This window comes from Bos indicus x Bos taurus, chromosome 12, assembly GCF_003369695.1.
Source record: "Bos indicus x Bos taurus breed Angus x Brahman F1 hybrid chromosome 12, Bos_hybrid_MaternalHap_v2.0, whole genome shotgun sequence".
In the NCBI taxonomy this organism is placed as follows: Eukaryota; Metazoa; Chordata; class Mammalia; order Artiodactyla; family Bovidae; genus Bos; species Bos indicus x Bos taurus.
Genome location: NC_040087.1, coordinates 76095859 through 76121204, shown reverse-complemented (window position 1 = coordinate 76121204; position 25346 = coordinate 76095859). Strand labels below are relative to the sequence as shown.

Here is a 25346-nt window from a genome sequence, read left to right as displayed (position 1 = left end):
AGCCTGACAGACTACAGTCCATGGAGTCGCAAAGAGTCAGACACAACTGAAGCAGCTTAGCACACATGCAAACTGTATCCACAGTTGAAAATCTCACTTTGCTAATTGACGGAGAAAGAAAAAGAACCTTTCAACAACTCTTGAGTCCCCCACCAGTGGGCCAAAGGCCATCTGTAATTTCTCTGGTCGCCTCTGGGGGAGGGAAGGAATGATGATGTACCTGCTGGCCCCTCTTCCTATCTACATACATTTCCAAAGCCCATCAAACTCTGAAGATATTCAGCCCCAAACTGACCAAGGTGTCCAAAAGTACACACCTTACCAGATGGAACAATGCCTCAGAGAGACACTGATGGCTAGCACCACCAGCCTTCACTGCCGGTGTCTTTTCCTTAAGCCTACTTGATACTCAAGCAGATGACTGACAAAGGAGTCTAATCTGAAAGGTCGTGGAAGAAAGATTCAGTAACTGACGTGTAAGTGGAGGCCCTTTTGGCTAAGATCACATATACATGATTTCCTTAGAAATAGCAGAGTACATCTGCTGGTCACCAACACTGCGTAAGGAACATTGCAGCATGCAGAAACACCCTCCCCCACTTAGGGCTCACATGTTTAAAAGGAGAAATCAAGCAGAAACATTCTTCTCAGGCTACTTGTTCTGAACTTACGATGAGAGAGAACTTTTAATGTAGTCCTTCATCCTAATCTACAGGAAGAAGACAACTGGATGGCCCTTACCACTATGCTTTCTCAAGATCTAAAATAACAAGGCCCCCCATAGAACTTCCAGTTCCATCACCTCATGGCAAATAGATGGAGATAAAGTGGAAACCGTGACAGATTTTATTTTCTTGGACTTCAAAATCACTGGGGATGGTGACTGCAGCCACGAAATTAAAAGACACTTGTTCCTTGGAAGAAAAACTATGACAAACCTCACTGCTGCTGCTGCAAAGTCACTTCAGTCGTGTCCGACTCTGTGTGACCCCATAGACGGAAGCCCACCAGGCTCCCCCGTCCCTGGGATTCTCCAGGCAAGAACACTGGAGTGGGTTGCCATTTCCTTCTCCAATGCATGAAAGTGAAAAGTGAAAGTGAAGTCACTCAGTCGTGTCCGACTCTTCACGACCCCATGGACTGCAGCCTACCAGGCTCCTCCGTCTATGGGATTTTCCAGGCAAGAGTACTGGATTGGGGTGCCACTGCCTTCTCCGGACAAACCTCACTAGACAGCATATTAAAAAGCAGAGACGTTACTTTGCCAGCAAAGGTCTGTCTAGTCAAAGCTATGGTTTTTCCAGTAGTCATGTATGGATGTGAGAGCTGGACCATAAAGAAGGCTGAGCATCAGAGAATTGATGCTTTCGAACCATGGTGCTTTCGAACTATGGAGGACTCTTGAGAGTCCCTTGGACAGCAAAAAGATCAAACCAGTCAATCCTAAAGAAAATCAACCCTGCATATTCACTGGAAGGACTGATGCTGAAGCTGAAGCTCCAATACCGTGGCCACCTGATGTGAAGAGCTGACTCATTGAAAAAGACCCTGATGCTGGGGAAGATTTAGGGCAGGAGATAAAGGGGGCGACAGAGGATGAGATGGTTGGATAGCATCACCGACACGAGTTTGAACAAACTCTGGGAGATGGTGAAGGACAGGAAAGCCTGGTATGCTGCAGTCCATGGGGTATCAAAGAGAGGGACAAGACTTAGCGACTGAACAACAACATCACAGAACTTCCAGAACACACTTATCCAGAAAGTTTTCAGCATTACAAAGCAGAAGCAACAACTGTCTTGGATTAAAAAAAAAAAAACACCCCAAAACTGCTATTTTAAATTAAGTATTAAGAAAGACCCATATTATACTGAATGGGTTTTTAGAAACACTCACCAAACACAGTAAAAGCAGTATAATGGGATCTGTAATATTACTTCTAACATTCTCTGTAAATAAAGACCAAAAGGTATCATTTTCTGTGAGATCTATTATAAGGTAAAAGGACAATTTTCTTCTGCAAGCACTTTGTACAGGTAGCTGTGGGAGAGAGAACTGGGGGGTTTTCAAGCCTCGATCTGTTACCAGGCCTGTGTTTCAGAGGAAACGATTCACTTGCTCGGTGGCCTACTCCTGCTATTTTCTGGATCCCAGATCTGACCCGAGAGCGGTTTGGCAGAGGCTGAAACACGCTTCTGTTGACTCTTTTTTTCCACTTGGTTTCCGAAGACAAGGTGCCCAGATGACCACAAACCTCCCATTTTACCAGTGACCTTCCACCCCGCCTGCCCTCTGATAAGACCTTTATCTGAAAAGAAGCTATAGCCCTGGAAGAAATGTGGCTTGGTTTTGGTGAGAAATTAAGGCTGTGGCCTCTTTCTTCTCAGCAATCACCATGCTGATTTTGGAAGGTTTCTACTGTACAGAAATATTTCAAACACTGTATCTGCAATTATGCTTCAAATAAGCAAATGAGGTGGGTATTCCCTGGATCTGAAATTGTGGTCTTTTCCACTGGATGAGGTTCTCAGTATACATCCCTGTTCTCTATCTGGTGGGGGCATAGAGAGGGAATGAGCAGGTAATTTCCTGGCTCCTGAGTGTGCATGATGGGAATGGGATGCTGATGCTTGAGGCCCTGTGGGTACTTCAGTGTCCCCTATTTCTGGTGAATTAGGAGTGAGATTGGAGAAGGCAATGGCACCCCACTCCAGTACTCTTGCCTGGAAAATCCCATGGACAGAGGAGCCTGGTAGGCTGCAGTCCATGGGGTAGCTAAGAGTCAGACACGACTGAGTGACTTCACTTTCACTTTTCACTTTCATGCATTGGAGAAGGAAATGGCAACCCACTCCAGTGTTCTTGCCTGGAGAATCCCAGGGACGGGGGAGCCTGGTGGGCTGCCATCTCTGGGGTCTCAAAGAGTCGGACATGACTGAAGCAACTTAGCAGCAGCAGCAGGAGTGAGATTCCCTGAGGATTCCACATGGGACAAGCCCCATGCTAGCCACTTTACCGTATTCAGAGAACTCTGTTCACTCACCAAGCCCTGAGCTCCTGCCTTTCAGGTGAGGAAAAGTAAGTGACAGCTTGTGTTCTTTCCATGACACCATTCTGCCTCTGTGGCTCGCTCGAGTTTCAAATCTGGAGAAATCCATCAGTCAAGCAACATCAGCATTCCAAGAGCTATTGTCAGGCTTGAGTAATCTATTCATAGACAGGCTGGTGGCTCAGACAGTAAAGAATCCGCCTGCAATGCAGGAGACCTGGGTTCGATCCCTGGGTAGGGAAGATCCCCTGGAGGAGGGCACGGCAACCCACTCCAGTATTCTTGCCTAGAGAATCCCTGTGGACAGAGGAGCCTGGCAGGCTGCAGTCCATGGGGTCGCAAAGAGTCAGACACGACTGAGCGACTAAGCATAGCACACAGCACAGACAGGCTTCAGAAAGAACACCCTCACCCTCACAAGAAGTGTAAGCTTATGACAAAGAAAAACTAGGATACGTAAGAGTTTCCAGTATTTATAATAATCACTGTAGATATAAATAAAAAACCAATTACACTGATAATTATAATAATGTTGATGCAATTCTATGAGTCCAGCATAAAATAGGAGTTTAATAAATATATGATGAATGAACAGGTTTGTCTTTAGGTTCTTAATCTGGGAACAATACCAAAAAAAAAAAACGAGAGGAAGCTAACATCTTATTCATTTCAAAACGACAATTTTTGGACTTCCCTGGTTGTCCAGTGGTTAAGATTTCACGCTTCCAATGCAGGGGGCACAGGTTCGAACCCTGACTGGGAACTAAGGTCTCACATGTTGCGTGGTGTGGCCAAAACAAAACAAACCCCAGATAACAATTTTTAAAACTTTTTTATGATTGGCTATTAACCATTAGCAGTATCGCTGCAATGATCATGAAACATACTCTAAAATTAGTTCTGAAATCTTGCCTTAACTTCTTTACATAAGCATATCTCACATATAAATTCATTAAAATAAGCCCAACTACCCCATTTTCAAATGGAAAACCAAAAAACCAAGCAATTCTATCCCCTCAGACCCCAGACTCTCTTAAGTCAGAACTGTTAACCTGTTGCCTTCATAAGCATGTGCAGTGGCTGAATTAACAGGACAGGAAGCTGCAGCCCTAAGAACCGGCCCAGGGTATCTTGTGAGTAAACCACAAAGGAGAGGGGATTTAAACCATCACAACGATGTTCCCCTGGGAGCCGTTCCGGTCCATCAGAACCCAAATTCGAACTTTTCAATGGCCCTTTAAATGTATGCACACCTAATAGACTTTGCATTTGCAATCAAGAAAACTGTATACCTTTCCAAAATCAGCTCATAAAATACAGTAAATACCTCATGACATTTTTAACTCAGTGCTTTAAATACATCCTAACCCGTTTCTGGGTTGCAACAGCCAAAGCGTGAATACCCACCACTGGGTTTCTACAGTGCAGTACTCAAAGGTCCCCTTGCAGCTCTCATGGCCTCTTGCAAACAAAGCTGGTAAATAAAAGAAAGCGGATGACAAAAGAATTCAGTTTCCTACCTGATCCTGACCAGCCAGCCCAGGGCAAAGCTTCAACTCTCCCAGAGCAGCCTCGGGGAAAGCAAGCACTGATCGCCCTTACTTGCCTCTTTCTTGCTTTTGTTTCCTTTGAGAGTCAAGCCTGCAACTTCCCCAGGATGTGAGTTTCTGAGTCAGAGGCAGATCCAATACCTCTAAAAGAGTTCACCATGGTAAAGCACCATCGTACTTACTGTTAGTTCTCTCCTCTTATGTCAAGGTTTCTTTCTGCCCCCAACCTGAGAGCGGGCTCTTCGCTGAGCCAAGATCTCAGATACTGGTCATGTTGAAAGGCTGGCCCTGCTCGACAAAGATTAGCGAGCTGTCTGCAGCAGTCCCTTCTCTTCACCATAGCCAAGTAGGCCCGATAAATGCTAATACTCAGCATGACGCATCAAGAACTTTAAGCCTCCGCAATGGCTAAGCAGAAAGTATCACAAATTTACTGAAATTATCTGTGGCACAAAAGAAAAGAGAAGGAATTAATCAAAGTCTCTCTCTTAATGCAATGCTTGATTGAACTACCCCAATCCCTTTTTAAATAGGATACTGGTGGCAAGTGACCCTGATGGCAGGCCCTAGTGAGACACACAAGGAACACTTGTTCCATTTTTTTCTTTTATGACCTCATTAAGGAGGATTTTGAAGATTGTTCCTGAATATGAGAACAAAGTGCCTTAAGACATCTCTAGCTTTTTGTGTCTTTTAGCCTTTTACTGCTGGGATGGCCTTTAGGTCTGTGTTTATAGCTAGGTACACTTACGCTCACACTCTTCTCCCCCTCCTAAAACAAGAATCGAGGAAGAGGATCTGGAGGGAAGGAGTCAGAGTTGTGCGCCTCTATGCAGAGGTACGCTAGCTTCTCAAACCACAAAGTTTTGCCAAGACCAACTTGGGTCCACGCTTTTTTCATCTCCTCCGAGTTGGAGCTGCCATTAATTAGCCCTGGCGGCTGTTCGGAGGCTCTTATCAAGGGAGGGCTCAGACTGCCAAATCTGCTGGTGTGAGAACAGTCCACCGCCAGCAACATTTTTTCTGCTTGTTTGTTGACTCTGCGCTTCGCTTTAATATGGAAGATTATATTTAAGATCAGAAACAAACAAACAGATTTACAACCGAAGGCTTAAAAGGCAAACAGCAAAAAAACCCAGCGAAGGACTGAGCCTAAATGTAGTATTTTTATTGACTTCTTAGAAACCAAATAACCTGGCATATTAGTGTGTGCATTCTGCAACAGACATTCAGCCCCATTGTACTACTTAGAAGAGAATAAAAAGAAACCCTACTGTTTGAAACCCAGCGGAACATCCCCACAACAGGGCACAACTGTTCCCTCATGCATGAATGGGAAGGAGATGAAAGAAAAGATGGACTTCTGAGGTACAGCAAAAAACAAAGACAACAAAAGTGCTGATCATGAGGGAATGACACAACTCACTGCCGCAAAAAGGATGAGAGAAAGGAGCTCGGACAATGCTGAGGACAGCCAAGTGACACGTGGGAGAATTGAAAAGTCTACACAAGTGTCCTTTCTCTCCACCCCTGAGGAAAACAATTAAACGCTGGTACATCTGTCATAGAAAAGATCACTGAAACCTGTTACCATCACTATGTACGGTAAACTCAACTGCCCAAACTGTAACTCTGCAATTAAACGCTGCCACCCCTGTTTCTCACCCTTGCTAAAATGAAAAGTGTTCACTTCTACGAGGCTTTACAACATCTGAATATGTTGAAACAGATGATAAAGGCTGAGGGGTACTGAAAATGTGTATGTATGCATGTATGTGTGCATAGAGGTTTAAAATACTCTATGTAAAAGATGGGCTTCAGGAATTGCTATATAAACTCAGCTTTTGTTTGTAAAATATTCTCTCCTTGACTCACGTTATAGAGATATTTGCTCTAAATTTTGCATTGGTTTTCATCCAGTAGCAGCTCCAAATATTTTGGCATTGTTTTTTTGTTCTCAAACCCCACTACCAAGAAGATATTGTTTGTAAATGCCTAATATGGATGAAGCTCACAATTGAATGCTACTTTTAGGTAAATGCTATCATTTGTAATGGGATGGGAATACTTTGGGGTGTTTCTGTTTTTCTTAAGAAACAGAGGCATGCCTGTCCACACTTCACTCATGTTGAGCCCTCCTAATAAAGTGTTCAGTGAGAAAATCCTATCAACCAAATACATTATCAACTAAAAAAACACCATATGAAATCCTCACATGATGCTTATTGCTCCGGAAGTCCACCAGCCTGGGAAGTCACACTGTTTTTAAGTGAGCTCCTGAGCGTTACTCCTTGCTTGATAATGTGCAGTCCCTCATGAAACCCCAAAAGCAGTTATTGACCCTGTCAGGATGCCTGATTAATGGACAAACGTAGTAATTGATTAGCAAAGAAGTGTGAATTAAAAGGGGGCACAGCATCAATAACCAGCTTCTAACAAAAGTGGTTGACGTAAAATGTAAAACAAGAGCCCGCGGCTATATCTTATCAAAGGCACGCTTTTCTTACAAAGGGGAGAGACTGGGAAATAAACAGGCCTAGTGTCCTGAGCCCTGTGAGTCTTTAACCCTTCCTCTTGGTAAGGGTACTGTGTGGAGTCAACAAGCAGGTTGGGAAGTGCCTGTCCATCCACTTGCAGTCCACCTTCAGATACCTAGCAGATGAGCCACTTAACTGTTCCCATTGTCCCAAGACTTAAGAAAAAGCACGTAAGAAGTCCTATTCTCTCTTCATTTTGTTTACTGCGACCTCTCTTCACTTATGTCCTCATAGAAAAATAAATTCTGCTTGCTCAGGTGTCCCTGGAGAGACAGGCAACATTATTCACTAGAATGTTGCTTCCATCTGCTTCTGAGCATGAAAAATAAATTTATTCAATCAGTCAGTCAGTCATCCAGCACCTGGTACAGGCCAGCTATTCTGCTGGGCGATACAGAGATGAATAAGGTTTACAGCAAGCTGAGTGAATGCAGACCCTGCTCCTGCTTAGAACGCACAAAAGTATTGCATAATCTAAAGCAGAAGTTAAAGGGAACTCCCTGGTGGTCCATTGGTTAGGACTCGGTACTTTTACTGCTGTGGTCTTGGTTCAATTCCTGGTTGAAGAACTAAGATCCCACAAGCTAAGAGGCACAGCCAAGAATAAATATATACATATAATAAAGCAAAGATTTATACATATCTCAGCTTGAAACAGAAAGGAAATCTTCAAGTCCTGAAACAAAGCAAGAATTTCAGAGCTGGAGTTCCTGGAGCTGATGCTGTGTCTACAGAGGGGCATCAGCCCTGGAACAAAGACTAGGGGCTGGAGTATCAACACCCTTGTGGCACAGAAGACACCAACTTGGGCTTGTGCAAGGTGAGGGAACTGGACAAACTAGACCCCTTTAAAAGCAATCTAATCCACAAATAGGGAACTAGAACCTAGATAGCACATTAAAAAGCAGAGACATTACTTTCCAACAAAGGTCTGTCTAGTCAAAGCTATGATTTTTCCAGTAGTCATGTATGGATGTGAGAGTTGGACTATAAATAAAGCTGACCGCCAAAGAATTGATGCTTTTGAACTATGGTGTTGGAGAAGACGCTTGAGAGTCCCTTGGACAGCAAGATGATCAAACTAGTCAATGCTAAAGGAAATCAGTCCTGAAATTTATTGGAAGGACTGATGCTAAAGCTGAAACTCCAATACTTTGGCCACCTGATGCAAAGAACCGACTCATTGGAAAAGACCCTGATGCTGGGAAAGATTGAAGGCGGGAGGAGAAGGGGACAACAGAGGATGAGATGGTTGGATGGCATCACCAATTTGTTGGACATGAATTTGAGCACGCTCCGGGAGATGGTGAAGGACAGGGAAGCCTGGCATGCTGTAGACCATGAGATTGCAAAGAGTCAGACACGACTGAGCAACTGAACTAAGAACGTCCACAAAGAAAGAGCAAGATAGTCTGAGGTATAGCTTGGGCTGTATTAAAATTTAAAGCCTTTTATATGAGTCATCAAAACCACAAGCCTGTGTTAACAGCAAGTACAGGCATGAAGTTTATACCACTTGGATGGGTTTGAAGTCACAGACAGAGAAATTAAAATTAAAAACTTGAGTTCAAGACTCTAAAACAACTGAGCTTTAGTCTGCAGAGAAGAAATGCAAAGCAGTGCTGCAAGAATGTATCCACAGTCCGGGGTACATGAACTCCCAGAGGTGAAAACAACCCCTTCTGAAGATGAGCTCACAATAGAATCCCAACCATGGAAGGAAATAAACCACCAGGAGGGAGGCTCACTAAGCACAACGTAAGGGTGAATAGGTATCTGGCGAGAGTCCCTGGGCTGCAAGGAGATCCAACCAGTCCATCCTAGAGGAAATCAATCCTGAATATTCGTTGGAAGGACTAATGCTGAAGCTGAAACTCCAATATTTTGGCCACCTGATGCAAAGAACAGACTCATTGGAAAAGACCCTGATACTGGGAAAGATTGAAGGCGGGAGGAGAAGGGGACAACAGAGGATGAGATGGTTGGATGGCATCACTGACGTGATAGACATGAGTTTGAGTAAGCTCCGGGAGTTGGTGATGGACAAGGAGGCCTGGCGTGCTGCAGTCCATGGGGTTGCAAAGAGTCAGATACGACTGAGAGAGTGAACTGGACTGAACTAGAAATGAGTGAAAAACCTCAGTAGGAATATGAAATATATATTTGAAGTTATTAAAAGTGACACAGGAAGGAATAGTAACCATTGAAAGATTGGGACAGTATTGGAAATAAAAATTAATTCAAAAGAATCAAATTTAGCATTTTTGAAAGGAAAAAAATATAGTCACAAAAATGAATAAGTAAAACAGTAGATTAGATATGCCTGAAAAAAGAATCAGTGAGTTCTGAGGTCACTTAACAGCACATGAAAGAACAGCGTAGGCAAAGGGCAATGAAAGGGACCAGGAAAACTGGCAGAGTTCAGAAAAGCAACATGCCCGGGAAGATAACCCCCTCCTTTAGCTCTCTCTCCTGCCTGGGTAAACATTCACAAATTCCCTCAAGTCCTGTGTTGACTTCGTAAGTCTCAATGACAAAGACCACTGACAAAAATGTGGTGCAGTGTAAATAATAACAGCTTTATTATTCCCCCAGCTCCACTGGGGCAGAGAAAAGCAGCAGACGGTCCCCGGAAAGAACAAATGTTAGTACTGCCCAGTCCAGAATGCAACCCGCCACATTGCTCTGGGCCTCTGGAGGGGAAAAGGAGAAACACTGTCCAATCTCAAGTTTCTTAAAAACAAACACACAAAGAAAAACCCAAGCCACCAATTTAGAGATAGTTAAGAATGAAGTTGGTTACAGAAATGCAGTAAGAAGGCTCTCTCCTCCAACTAGATCTTTCATCTTCATTTCATACAGATGCTCATCTGCATTTCCTTTTTATTGAAAGAACATACACATAAAAGCCTACAGATAAACTCCTACCTCTCGTTAAGAGTCTGGAATTGGGGCAATTTCTAGGAGTTAACAATTTATAAGAGGTTGTGATCTTTCCAAAAAGAGAACAGTCAAGCTGAGAAGTTGAGAAGAAATGTGGGAAGAGAGAAAAGAAAGTTTTCAACTACGGATTTTTCGGAACAGACACAGGAGTGAAGGGCATGGAAATTTTCTTGAACACCTGTTCTTGCTACGAATTTTTTTTTTTTTTTTTGCATACTCTTTCATGAGACAGAAAAGGAAAAAAATATAAGCTGAAAGGGAGCAAATGGATTCCCCATTGCCAGGAAATAGAGGCTGGTTCTCAGATCAGAGAGAAATACAGTAGGCAGAGGATGACAACATCCGCTGTATTCGCTAGCTGTGCTGTGTGTTATGAGCTAAGTTGCTTCAGTTGTGTCTACTCTTTGTGACCCCATGGACTATAGGCCACCAGGCTCCTCTGTCCATGGGATTCTCCAGGCAAGAATACTGGAGTGGGTTGCCATGCCCATCTCCTGGGGATCTTCCCGACCCAGGGATCGACCCCACGTCTCTTATAGCTCCTGCACTGGCAGGCAGGTTTTTTATTACTAGCGCCACCTGGGAAGCCTAGGGCTGTGATAACAAAGTTCTACAAACAAAGTGGCTTACACATTCAAGAGACCAGAAGTCTGCATCAAGGAGGGAGGGGCCTGTTCCAGCCTCTCTCCGTGGAACGTAGATGGCCATCCTCTGCCCGTCTCTCTTTACATTGTCTTCCCACTATGCTTGGTTATTTTGTGTTCAAATTTCCCTTTTATTTAAGGACACCAGTCATATTGGATTAGGGTTCCCCAACCTTAAATTAAGATTAGTTAAGTTAACCCCCTTAACTTATTTCATCTACATCAACCATACTTTCAAATAAAGTCACATTCTGAGTCCTGCGACCTCAATATATGCATTTTGGAGAGGAACACAATTCAGCTCATAACAACAGCTGGTATTTACTGGGTTCTTACTGGGTGCCAGGCACTGCACAATGCAACATTTCATGTAATTCTCTGAAATTATAATCCCCATTTTATAAATAAGGAAGATTGGGAACACAGAAATTAAGTAATTACCCAAGCTCCAATCACAGCTGGTAAATAACAAAGTTAAGATTTCAGAACCTGGTCCAGTGGACCCACCATGCTAAGCATTATCCTTTACTCTGTATCTAATAAGACCATGTTTCACCCTTTTGGAAATCTTTGTGATGGAATCAACAAATACATGCCCAAAAGAACGAATGAAGTACATGAGTGGGGGATGAACAAATTGGTGGGTGGCTGAGGATTTCTACATAGTGAGGTACTGCCATCGATGAAGTACTGATGAAACACTGCCATCGCCTGATAAAGTACTGCCATCATCCAAAGCGCTCATGTTTCCAAAAGAATCCTTAGGTCCACGTGGTAGGTCTACGTGCTAAGTGGCACGTGGCGGGGAATACACAGGCTGAGGAGTCTGACAGAACCTGTTTGGTGGTGGCAGACGCAAATGTTAATGATTTCTGTGTGCTCAATTTTAAAGAAACAATTCTGAAATGATTTTTGAACATTAACAGAAATGATGAGTTTTAAGGAGCTAGCCTGGTAAAAATCAGAGAAAGCAATGGCACCCCACTCCAGTACTTTTGCCGGGAAAATCTCATGGACGGAGGAGCCTGGTAGGCTGCAGTCCATGGGGTTGCTAAGAGTCAGACACGACTGAGTGACTTCACTTTCACTTTTCACTTTCATGCATTGGAGAAGGAAATGGCAACCCACTCCAGTGTTCTTGCCTGGAGAATCCAAGGGACGGGGGAGCCTAGTGGGCTCCCGTCTATGGGGTCGCACAAAGTCGGACACGACTGAAGTGACTTAGCAGCAGCAGCAGCCTGGTAAAAATACAGCTTGGGCAAGTACACACATCATGCAGCTCTATCAACCCCCTAATTCAAGGTCAACCATCATTTCAATAGCAACAAGATTAACTGCCATTACAAAGAGAACTTTTTTTAGTAACTAGTGTTTCAAACTTCTAAATCTGTTTTATCATAGATCATATCATTGTAAACGATCTCTCAAAATCATTAATCCAAAAATCAAGGCCAAATCTCTCTCTAAAAAAGTCAACTCAGGCTTGCACTTAAGTACTCAAGTTCAACTGCATGTGCTTGGAATAAAAAAGCTGAAAGGAAATACTTAAATAGTATAATTTATGCCTGGCTCCGCCAGCCACTTAACTCACTAAGAACAAAGATGTAAATCGGCCTATGAAAGTACCCCAGGTCCCCTGAGCCTCTCATCCTGTCTTGGGGGCTAAGTGTGATGCCTGGGTTTAAAACTGAATTGCGAAATATGCATTTTTCCAAGAGTCTGCCTCTAAATGTAGCCACCCTCCCCTCTGGTATTTAGCTGAAGGAATGGAGATCTGCCCCCATGCTAGAGGAAAAAATAAATCTGTGGTCAATTTAATGACATATTATTTAATATAACAGCAAAACAGAGTTGAACTTGACTGTATATGACTATCCCTTTCCAACGGTTTTTAATGCCAAATACCCAAGAAAGGTGCAATTACTCCAAATCACCTTTCACACAATGATACTCTATTGATAAGTTTTTGTCTCAGAAGTACAGAACATAGTCATCCAAAACTACTAAGAAACCAAAATCCATCCACCATCTGCAGCTCCAGTGCGTCACCCACAAGAGCCTCATAATAACTGGAGCCATTCAAGGAGGGACCTCTCAGAATGAGACGTGGCAAGAGACCTGGAGAGTGGTAGACAAAGCTTTGAAATGGTTTTGTATTTTCTGGGCATATTTGGCCCAGGAGCACATTGTATATTTTCCAGTGGCTTTGTCTTCGTTGTGTGTGTGTTCTTTTAATTGTGGTTAAATATACTTAACATGGGCTTCCCTGGTGGCTCAGATGGTGAAGAATCTACCTGCAATGCAGGAAACCAGGATTTGATCCCTGGATCAGGAGGATCCCCTGGAGAAGGAAATGACAACCCACTCCAGTATTCTTGTCTGGAGAATTCCATGGACAGAGGAGGCTGGTGGGCTATGGTCCATGCGACTGCAGAGTTGGATACTACTGAGCGACTTTCACTTTCATTCACATACATAACATACAATTTACCATTTTAATCATTTCTGATTGTTTGGTTCTGTGGCATTAAGAACATTCTCATCGTTATGCGAACATTACCACCATTCACCTTCAGAACTTTTCTCATCATTCCAAACTGAAACTCTGTACCTGTTAAACAGTGCTTCCCCACTCTCCGCCTCCTCTGGTCCCTGGTAACCGTTATTCTATGCTCTGTTTCCATGAGTTTCACTACGTTTGTACCTCAGGTAAGTAGAATCATACAGTTTTTGTCCTTTTCCATCTGGCTTGTTTCACTTAGCATAATGTTTTCAAGGTTCATCCGTGTTGTAGCCTTGGTCAGGATTTCCTTCCTTTTTAAGGCTAAATAATACTCTGTCGTACAGGTACACCACGTTTTGTTTATCCATTCATTCCCCAATGGACACTTGGGTTGCTCCCACCTTTTGACTATTGTGAATAATGCTGCCATTACCTGGGTGTGCAAATATCTGTTCAAGTCCCTGCTTTCGATTCTTTTGGGGCTATTTAGTGATATACCCATAAGAAGAATTGCTGGATCATATGGAATTCCATGTTTAATCCCTTCATTGTATTTTTCTTACAGGTAATGTTGTAAACAGATGCGTCCCTTGCAGCATGTGCCAGGTGCAGTGTGTGGTGAGGTTTCTAAATGCCAATTTTCTGAAAGCGCCAAATGAGTAAATTAAGTTAAAAAAGCAAATTTAAAAGACAGATGTGATGAAAACACTGCCTAACACATAAGAGAGAACCAATAGGTAGTTGCTGAATGAATGTGAAAGTGGCTTTAAAATCTAGCAGGCCTGGTTTCAAGTGTTGGCTGCTATTTACCAGAGGTATGACTGAGTCCTGCTTCACTCCTTTGATACAATGGGGATAATCTTACACAGCTGCTGTTATGTTGTTGGAATTAAATGAGACACTCTATGTGAACTGGTGAGGATTCCCCATGTGCACTAAATGCTCCATAAAAGGCTGCTATCAGTATTGCTGCCATGAGTATTCACACGACCTCTAGCTACTTATGGTCACAGAGATCATTTGGAAATTTGGTTTCCGAGCCCCACCTCCCCCCACCAAGGGCACCCGCGGCTGTCACTGAAACACCTCTACGCTTGCTCCACGCTGAGCTGAAGTGACAACAGACACGGGCCTATGGCTGTCTTACATCATCCTCCGCAGCATCACGGAAGCAGTGTCAACGTCCTGTGCACTCAGAAGGGAAAATACGCGCTCTGAAACTGACATCAACAAAGGAATCTTGACAATCAGGGTGGGAAAAAAGATCCAACTTCCCCGTAACGAACAGTAAATCACTTGTTTTCAAGTTCCTTCGTGCTGTGCTCAGAGACAAGAGAATATATTGACAGGATCCCAGAAATACCTTCACACTGAAAAGAGGAGTATTACAGTGTTGATTCTTGAGGCATAAAGTGTATTACTGTGGCAAATACACAGCTGGGTTCCTGGAAACCTTGGTCGAAAGGCCATCCATAAAACGCCAAAAGCCAGGACCAGCCATGTCTTCAAGCATCACAGTGTGAAAAGGAACATAAAGCCTTCTGCACCCTCAGCTGCTGTGGAAAAGTTGTCTGTTGTGATTCCTTGTAGACAGGGGCTGTCAGCGCATTGAACAAGGAAGGAGTCACAACTCCAGAGTTTACGACCCCAATACGACGGACGGCAGGACTGTCACTCCTAGGCTGTCGTCCTGTGCCCAACAAGGGGTGTTTACAAGTGACCATTTAGCACCTTCCTTGCGGTACTTTTACACCACGTTCCTGCCTTTCCTGTGGAGAAGAGAAGCGAGGAGAATACGCTTTCTCTTTGCTGCTGAAATCTAAAATTGGAAAATGTAATCACATGAGGGTTGGGTTCTTTTCTTTTTAATGGCAATGCTTAAAATCTCTTCTGTGTCAATGATGCAGGGGAAAAAAAAATCTTACTCCTTAAAATGACTCTTTCATAGAACATCAGGGTTAGTTTGTGAGTGGCACGTTTTAAAAACATTTAATCAGTGATCTGAATATACGTCAACACCTTCTGGCGGCGTGCTATAAAACGTGAGCCTTGTCAACAGCAACAGAAAAGGTGACACGCTTGGGACACAGAGCTTTTACGCTGACACACCGTAATAATATAATTTTAAAATTTATCATCTGTTTAGCTGCAAGCAACAACAATTAATCTTTTTGACAACTCATATAATGCTTTAAATTACACCTGGGAAGAAAAACAACACGTTCCAATTTTTACTTTCATTGTCTTCCAGGCCTTTGTAGCTACAAGTGCATACAAAACCACACACAATAAATTTTGTGATTAGGATTAAAATGTTAGCAAAAAATATTTCCCTTGTCACCTCATGCCCCCCTTTGCCTCAGTTAATAAAATTACTTAACACAAGAAGCGTAAGTGAGAGCGAGTCCCAGGGGGAGTGTGGGCCACCGAGGGTTCATTTCTGTCACGTCAAATGACATTTTATTCCCAAATCATTTAACCTACGACTTCACGTGACTAGTTATAGCTTGAACGGAATTCTAGTGGGGGCCCAGAAATGACACTAATCCTTTTCCTGGAAACTCCATCAGGGCCTGACAATCCCAAGCCCATCTGATACCAACAATTTAAAAACTACAGCCAGGCAAACTGTCTTCATAACATTCAGAAGCGTGTGAGCATATATGTGGTGTACGGTCTGGTCTTTTGCATGTCCTATGAAGCTTCATGGGGTTTAGATTAGACTACATTAACACCCTTAATTCATCTCTTTCCTATTATACCTTAAATCAAAGCATTTTTCCTAACATACCTGCTGACCCAGTGCCCTGCTCACCCTGAGATTTGAAAGTCTGTGGGTTAAAGCAAAAGCAAAAACATCAGCACAAAAGAGGGCTGACGTTACTCTCACTAGTAAATCACAAGCTTGTAACATTTGCAGGTGAAATGAAATGGGAAGGTTGTTGCAAATCACCCCACTGTACACAAATCTCTTTTTTAAAAAAAACATATTTTTATTCATTTATTTGGCTGTTGTTGCAAACCACTGCACTGTCCACACACCTCTTTCCTTTTAAAAAAAAATATTTATTTTTATTTCTTGGGCTATGCTGGGTCTTAGTTGCGGCATGTGGGATCTAGTTCCCTGACCAGGGATCAAACCTGGGCCCCCTGCATTGGGAGTGCTGAGTCTTAGCCACTGGACCACCAGGGAAGTCCCCACACACCTCTTTCAACCAGTCTTTCAAGACTCTGACTGTCCCCATTTGACAGAGGAGGAAACCAGAGTGCTGAGACTCTAATTCAAGGATTTGCGAAAGCCACATCCCAGGTGTTTTCTATTGTCACACACCCTAAATGGCAGCCAAGACTGAAAAACAAGAAACTAGCTCCAAGAGCTTGGCCAAATGGGTCTGGACACTAGAGTACAATGGCTTATGCTTTGGGCAAGTACCGGCAGCAGACACACAGGAAAAATATGAGCTCTGCGGCAAAGCAGAGAAAAGACAGTGTCAGGGGAAGACATAGGTCATGAGATCTAGGTGTGCATGTTTGTGAAAAAATAAGAGGGTTGAGCATGTACAGCTCTTTGTCTACAGGTATTTTGTTCTTTTTGGGTTTTTGTTTTCATTCTTTTCTTTTTCCTTCTTTCCCAAGTATAGGCTTTCCCAAGGAAGCCTCCCTGACAGGCTACAGTCCACGGGATTGCAAAAGAGTCAGATACGACTTAGTGACTAAACAACAAGTAGACTTTGATTCCAGTACTTTTTTTCCCTAAAGAATGATCAGTGTTACATGATTCTGGTGCCAGACTTCGATATGCCCCATAACTTGCTTTATGTGTTTCTTAGAAAAAACTGCAAATTCTTTTTCAGAAAAAGATTTTTCAGAGGAGAGCCTGCCATTCTACACAGAATATCAAACTTGCTTTAATGGCTATGCTGACTTGGGGACCATTACTCTAAATGTATATGTGGAGCCTCTAAGCAAAAAAACTTCATAAAGGTTTCCTTCATCCTTTGTTAATTACTGATGAACTAATCCTCCATATGACATGTCTCCCTCTGTGTCTGAGCTCTAACCAGCTGCTTGTATAGCATTTGAAACTGTAGCAGGAACTTCTAAACATGGACAGGTTATTTTGAAAGGGAGAATTCTGGGGTGAATTCTGGATCTGTGAGGGGACCGTGGCACACCCAAGGCACTCCGTTCTCACTGTGGGGACCAGGAAGCTAAGATGGAGGGCTTCGAGAATTTGCTGACATCTGTGCTCCTGATCTCCTGACTTCTGTCCAATTTCCTCCCAGTGCTTAACCATTTTCCTAACCCTGAAAGGCATAAAAAGACTTTTCCACCAAGGAGTTCTTTCCCCAACTATCAAAGCAGGGGGGTCGGAAATCCCCCATACTTAATTAATTGATATACAAGTTTCCTTTTAACTAAACCTAGTATTAATATTGAAGTCTCCGGCCTGAACCAGACCTCTCCAACTAGTGGGAAAGGCCCACTGATGTCCTTTCCCAGTACATACGCAGGAGAACAACTCTTAAAATGTGTTTAATTACAGGGAGCCCCTCACAGCATGGAACCGGAGCACTGGGATCTCAGAAAGCAATTTTCCATTTAGTTGGTACTCCTCAGCTAATTAAAAAACCAAACGGGCCAGCAATCTGGACAAGGAAGCAGTGCACACTCCACACGTTACAACCCAGGTAAAGGTACGTGTGAGCCTGAGTGGAGCGAGAGCCGCAGGAACCCGAAGGTGAAAAACAGCCCTTTACAGCAGTGGCCCTGAAGGATGGGGACGTGCCCTGCTGGTGAACGACACGCCGCCCTCTCACTTCCTGGCTGAGACACACGAACACTCCGGCCATCTGTTGTATGTGCAGAGATCCCCAACTCAGAGGAGAAGAAGAGAAACACGCTTCAGTTGCAGCTGGAACACACATGCTTGCCAATGATGTGGGCTCTTGGCACGGCCAGGATTTCAGGTTTGAGCCCTCAGTGACTGATTACTTTCCCCCTTCCTCAACTGTTTAATCAGGTTCCCCGGGTCTTTGCAGGAATCTGTCTGGGCAGGGAGAGTGATAAGGGAGGGAGGGTGCAGAGCAGCCACTGGCTTTCCAAGGGCCCAGTTCTCCTCTGACTGTTGAAATGTCTCCCAGGGGAAAGAAGGAGGTCCCAGAGGCCTGGTGCAGGTTGCGCCCACCATAAATCCCGCTCAGCTTCCTTCCATTTACAGTTTATTGCATTAACATTTCTTTTGTGCTGGCTTCTGCTGAGAAGCTATTGTAAATTTGGGCAATTACAACTTTGGTTCCATCCGTCCCTCCCCTCCTCGGTAGGCACTGGAACATCAAAGGTAGCCCGTTCAGCAGAGGTTGGCTCTGTCTCTTAAATCCAACCTGAAATAGATGTTATTAGGAAGAGCTGGCTCTGGACAAAAGGTAGCAGGATGAATTATAAAGACGCTGCTCTGACCTTCTGAGAAAGTCTTAAAATAAGCTTTCTTAAACTCCGGGCACAAGCTGCCAAGTCAAAGCCTGGGCAGGCACTGGAGGGCCTCCTTGTCCAAATCCTCATAAAGTAGATGAATGGGTCGTGTCAGACAGGCGTGGGCCCCTGAATGGCAAGGTTCTACCAGCCCGGCCTCTGCTTGCACCTCAGTGGTGCTTAAAATAATCTTTCTTTCAAAGCATCTGCGTAAGCCAGAGTGGGTCCCCACTGCTGCTGTGCGGCTGAGGCAGCCTGGAGGAAGCGCAAGACCCTGGTGAGGCCCCCAGCAGATATAAGGAGGGTCAGTAACCAGCTGGAAAGCTTGACGGACGGTAGGGAGCTGCTTCCATTCCTGACAAGCTGTCACTTGGTACAGGGAAGAGACAGAGTAAGTGTGTGCGTCTCAGGGGTGCTGGGGATTTCACTGGTCAGCTTCAATCTCAAAAACTTTCTGAGAACCTACTGGGTCCCGTGGTGGGTACTGGACTGGGAGGAGTGGGGTTCAAGGATGAACAGCAACAACCCTTGTCTCAACAAACTTAAAAGCCAGTGGAAGATGCAGGCCTGATGATATCTGACTGTTAAGCTGCTTCCTAACAAGTTTCATAACATAGGCACAAAATGCCATGCATTCTAGCTCTTCAACATGTTAAACAGAGTTATCATATGACCCAGCATTTTTACTCCTAGTTCTGCCCAAGAGATATGAAAACATATGTCCACAATGTATGAGAATGTTCACAGTGGCATTATGCGTAATAGCCAAGAAGTGGAAATGACCCACATGTTTATGATGCATGAATGGATAAACTGCAGTATATTCTTGCAATGAGACATCATAAAAAGTAATGAAATATCAATCTCTGCTACAACAGGGAATGTAGTAGTGTTAGTCGCTCAGTCGTGTCAGAGTTGTGACCCCTTGGACTATAGCCCGCCAGGCTCCTCTGTCCATGGAATTCTCCAGGCAAGAATACTGGAGTGGATTGCTACTTCCTTCTCCAGGGGATCTTCCTAACTCAGGGAAGGTCTCCTACATTGCAGGCAGATTCTTTACTGTCTGAGCCACTAGGGAAGCCCCACAACAGAGATGAACCTTGAAAACATTACGATAGAGAGAAAGCTGCTGCTGCTGCTGCTGCTAAGTCGCTTCAGTCGTGTCCGAGTCTGTGCGACCCCAGAGACGACATCCCGTCCCTGGGATTCTCCAGGCAAGAACACTGGAGTGGGTTGCCATTTCCTTCTCCAAGAGAGAAAGCAGCCGGACACAAAAAGGCACAACCATATAATTACAATTATATGAAGTGTCCAGAATAGGCAAATCTAAAGATTGGGAAAGTGGACCCAGGGATTCTCAGGGAAGGGAAGAGGGGAATGTGACAGCTGATGGGTGTGGAGTTTCTTCTCCACCAGGAAAACATTCTGGGATTAAGCACCACTGATCATTGTACAACTTTGTGAATAGACTGAAAAACTTTGAATCATACATGTTAAGAGGGTGAATTTTATGGTATTTGAATGATATCTCAATAAAACTTCCCTGGTGGCTCAGACAGTAAAGAACCTACCTGCAATGCAGGAGACCCAGGTTTGATTCCTGGCTATGGAAGATCCCCTGGAAAAGGGAATGGCTACCCACTCCCAGTATTCTTGCCTGGAGAACCCATGGACAGAGGAGCCTGGGTGGGCTAAAATCCAAAGGGTCACAGAGAATTGGACAGAACTGAGAGACTTAACACATTCATTTTCAATAAAACCTGTACTTTTTTTTTGGCTGCACCACGTAGCTTATGGGATCTTAGTTCCCCGACCAGGAATTGACCCCAGGCCCTCAGCAGTGAAAGCCCAGAGTCCTAACCACTGGACCACCAGAGAATTCCCAAATCTTATTTTAAAATGCTATGGGAGTTTAGGGTTGGGAGTAATGTAACTAAGGGAAAAGGAGTGTTATATATGCCACCTCTGCTTGTATTAAGAACACAGTAAGGATTTTAAGCACTTTCTTAACAGGAAAGCATGAATGAAGGAAGAGAAGAGGTTACTGGATTCATTGCTCACTTGGATACCTCCTGGTCCGAAGAATGGACACTGAGTTTCTACTTTCTGGATTATTGTTATTGTGATACAGTCCTTAGAGATAACATTCTAAAAACACAAGGATTTAGAGCGCTCTGTGCAGTGTGAGTTTCAGGTTTTGCGGATCCTAGAAACTCCTGTGTTCCCACCACCCTCCAGGCTCTGTTTTCATCATCATGTGGAGCAGCTGATATTTATCTGTCTTTTAAGCAATTTGGGGGCAGTAACTATCCCTTTCATCCCTAGTACCAGCAGTACATACAATAGAGGAGACTCAACAAGTGATTGTGGAAGAAGGAAGGATGGATGAAGGGAGGGAGGGAGGAGGGAGGGAGGGAAGGGGTCATTATTTGCTTATAATGAGTTGATAGTCTAATTCCTCAGGCTTTCTTATCTCTCCATTTTCTTATCAGGAGGTGTTATTACACTAAAATTTTTGGTACTCTAATGCTGTTTTTGTATGTCAAAAGTCGTCAAACAGCAGCAGTTTCCTATGGTTCACTCTAAAACACAGTCACAAGAAACAATATCATTTCAGTCCTATTTCATTACACAAATGTGTTTTGAACCTGGGGCTCTGGAAGCTCCGTAGGGAACACCAACTTAGAGGCAAGGGGAAGGTCTCTGATCCTTCTCGTTGCTGTTCAGTCCAGTCGTGACTCTGCGACCCCGTGGACTGTAGCCCACCAGGCTCCCCTGTCTTCCTCTATCCCCTCGAGTTTGCCCTACTACCTCCTCCAAAAAAAAACAAACCAGAGGTTTTATATTGAGTTGGTTTGAACTAAAGACCTAAAGACACATGTCTAAAAATTAGTTTGCACAGTTTATTTACAACTCTAGACCAACTTGGTTATTCACTAAGAAAATGACCTGTAGGTCCAGAAAATAAGGAGTAATGCTTAAGCTCTTTGCTCTCTGTTCCGCTGAAAACCATAATGCTGACAAATTTTCAAGCTACCTACCAACAGGGCATCTAAAGAGAGGCATCTGCAGGAGAGACAGCCATGCTAGAAATTCTGCACAGGGTGGCGACAGGCGTTAGAAACTCGAAGCAGTAATCCAAGGGTTAATCAGGAAAGAGACTGAATCCAGAAAGTGCTTATTAACCCAAGCCTTTCAGTACTGTCTGTACCACCCTGCTGCCTCTAACCAAACAGGACACTGTAGGTCTCAGGATGACAGAAAGCTTTTGTTGAAGTAGGAGGCTGACAGCTATCTGTGAGGAGGGTTTTTTGTTTATTTGTTTGTTATTCAAATAACTTTCCCCCCTGAAGAAATTCAAAAGGAAAATGTCAGAAGTCTGTGATTAATGATTTTTTTAAATAGATGGGATTTCCACACCCCACCCCCGTTGAGCTGAAAAGTATGTATGGAAAAGGAATCCACCTCATTAAATGGTAAATCCTCATATGTAAGTTTGATATTGATTCTTTCAAAGAAGTTGTGCTTGTAAGTCAGATGAGGGACAGGAGGGTGTGTCTAAGTATCAGCGTTCTCTGAAGGGCAGCTGTTCAGGAACATTGTCAGATCTTAATGACAAGCAGAACTGGAACTCTGATGATCAACTGGTGATGGGGAAATCACCCAGTCCTGTCTTCTCCTCCAAGCTGTGCATTTTTAATGTGCTTCCTAAAATACCTTCATAATTATTTTTTAAAATACATGCTGTGGGGAAGGCTGGGGTGGCCAGGGAACGTGGTCACCGGGGGTAGGGGGTTGGAGACAAGGGGAAGATTCCAGAAAGGAAAAACCTACACTAAAAACTACTTCCTTTTAATTTTTTTAAAAGGTTCCTTTTAATCAGCTCTTAGAGCAAAGACAGAAGCTGAAAACATTCCATGTAAATGAACAGCAAAGGACTCCAAATGCTTAGCAGACCAGAACACCGGAAAGAGCTCACTTGGTATCGCCAGGCATGACCGGCTTTAGTGGATTTAACAATAAAAAAGAAGATGGCGCCAAAGAGCCAAACTACATGGGACCTGCCCTTCCAGCAAGAAAAGTGGGTAACACTTTCCACTGGGGGATGCGGGGGAGGTCTAAGGAGATAAATTCTACTTAACACAACAATGTGGATAGCATTTAGGCGGCATGCAAATTTCATCTGCAAAGCTTGCAAATGGAATGCAATTTACTGCTCAAAGGATGTAACCCATTTGAGTTAGAGAGCTAGTTAATAAAACCTTCTAGAAAAGAATGCAGAGTTAATCGCCATCCATCTCCTGGGCTATTTCAACTTGGCTCTTTTTATTTGCTGTTAAGCAAAATTCTAAATATTGTTACAGCAAATCATGTTTCGATAAAAGAAAAGACAAGTTAGGTTTTGGTCGAATTTAAGTCCTTTAATAAAATCCTTGATAAGTTGAAGCTGAAGCTGCTTTTCTCCTCAGAACTCGTTCTGTGGTGGATAAAATTTTCAACAACTATAAAAGTTTCAAGTAGGGTCACATCTAGAAAGTAATAGTAAATAAACGTAACCACTCATAAACAGTGCTAGATCTTTTTGCATTCCTGAAGTTGAAATAATTGAGTACAATCTTCAAAAAACATTCACTTGCAGATATAGTTGGCACATGGGATATAAACCCTACTCCTTCCTTGCTGTGAATCATCGAATTAAAGATAGAAATTATTTTTATCTCCAGTTTTCCTCCTGACTTTTTCTTCCCCTGCAGCATGCCTGCACTAAATAATTTTTGTTTTTCACTGATAACAAGAGAAGTTTGCGCCAGACTATTCCTCTGGGACAACCTGTCAGTGATTGCAAGGATCCGATTCAAAACTTCCTGCAAATAGTGCGCTCACGGCTCATTCTTGATTCTATTTCCCCCTGAAGCTTGCTGAAGGAAGCATCTTGGTGCTTCTTCATTCTATGTTGGTATGTGTGCTTCTGAATTCTGAAATTGAGAATGAACCATATCCACTTTTCAATAACTAGGCTTAAAATGTCAAAGATGTGATAAGTCGTTGAGTAGAACAAGATATTTTATGGATTTGTATTAAGCCCTAAGGGCTGGATGCTAAGACCCCCTACACTTCAGAGTGTTGAGTTCAGCCAGCCACTTGCTAAGGGTGCAAGGGGCAATGCTTGGGGTGTGAGGCTTACTTTATGGAGCATCCTTCAACACCTGAGTGGGCAGACCTGGAAAGTGCAGGCCTTACCTTGGCCACAGTCCCAAAAGGCACATCTGCACCACTGGCTTTTGTCAGGATGAATGATGGCATGAGTCATTTCAGGAAAGCAACCCAGTTGCCAAAATATAACTGCCAAAATATTTGGAATAATGTAATTTAGCACTTTAATGTCATTTTACTTCCTGAATTTTAAAATAAGGAAGAAGTGGCCTCTGGCCATTATAGCTCTTTTTTGCTCTGTGCGTTCCTTTCCAGCATCAGCTATTTTCACTATACTCCATCCCACATTGAAGCTGGAAGAGATATTGAGCATATTTCTTCTCTCTTTATGTCACCACTTCCTCATTCTCAGTTCACTTGTTATTCTCCTAGTAATGCTGAGTCTGTATGCTTAAAAAAAAAATTTTTTTTTTGACTAAAGAAAAGCCTAAGGAATGATATCATTAGCAAATGCAAATATGTTAATTCACATAAAAAGATAAGGCTTAAAAAGTCCAACCTGTCATATGTAAAATTATTTTAATGACATATTCAAGAAGAATCTGGAGATTATGCTGCCAAGAAGGCAATACTTTTAAGGCAATCTTACAAAGTATATGAAATCACAGACTGTAATATCCTGCAACTATTTTAATTTTAAAAGCTCAGTTTACAAATATATACCAATATTTTTCTCACTTTTAATCACTCCCCCACTGTTTTAGCATAAGAGCTAAAATAACCTAAAACTGCCCCTTAAAACACACACAGCAAGTCTGTTACACAGATCGAGAAAACAAAAAATGTATGAAGGAAAGAATGTTTTAAATAATCTGAAACAGAGTAGCAAAAAAATGTGTGGTTTCTAGGTTTCAGCTACTATTAAAGAATTTTCCTGGGAGAATTTTACTTTAAAGCAACTCTAAATGAAAATGCATATAATTAAGGGAAAGACCATTGCTTCAAACAGATTGACTGTCTTTAACAAGTTTCTCTCTTTCTAGCTACTCAGATATGCTATATTTCCTAATTATCACCTTTTAAGGGCCATCTGGGCCCATTCCTCCCCATCAGGGGGCAATTCCATTTGCATTGTTCCTGGGTTTAGTCATGATCAAGTAGTCTGGTGGTAAAGTTCATTAGAAATTAGAACAGAAGCAGTTAACCCAACACAGTAAACCAAGTATCTGATGCTTAGGCACCCACAGGAGAGACGTAAGCCCTCCCTACCTATTCTCACATAACTAACAAGTCTGCCATGTGCATTTTATCAAATTGCTTAAAGAAACATTCAGCTAGTCCCTGGCCAGGTATGTAATGAAAATTTGATTAAGCCTCCTCATACTGCAAAATATTTCTCAATTAAAGCAACGTAACGATAGTCCCTTATGTCTTCTGGTTCCAAAGTCTATTAAAAACCCTTTAATGATTCCCTCATTTAGCCTACCATTCACA

General features: G+C 43.1%; 1 protein-coding gene and 1 non-coding gene across 7 annotated transcripts in view; both read right to left on the bottom strand.

Moving 5' to 3' along the window:
• CLYBL (citrate lyase beta like) overlaps nt 1-25346 on the bottom strand; it is a 237887-nt gene that overhangs the window by 136294 nt on the left and 76247 nt on the right. The gene's annotated exons all lie outside the window — the stretch shown is intronic.
• On the bottom strand, nt 16347-16419 carry TRNAG-CCC. The gene has a single exon. It is a non-coding gene; the product is annotated as a tRNA-Gly (tRNA).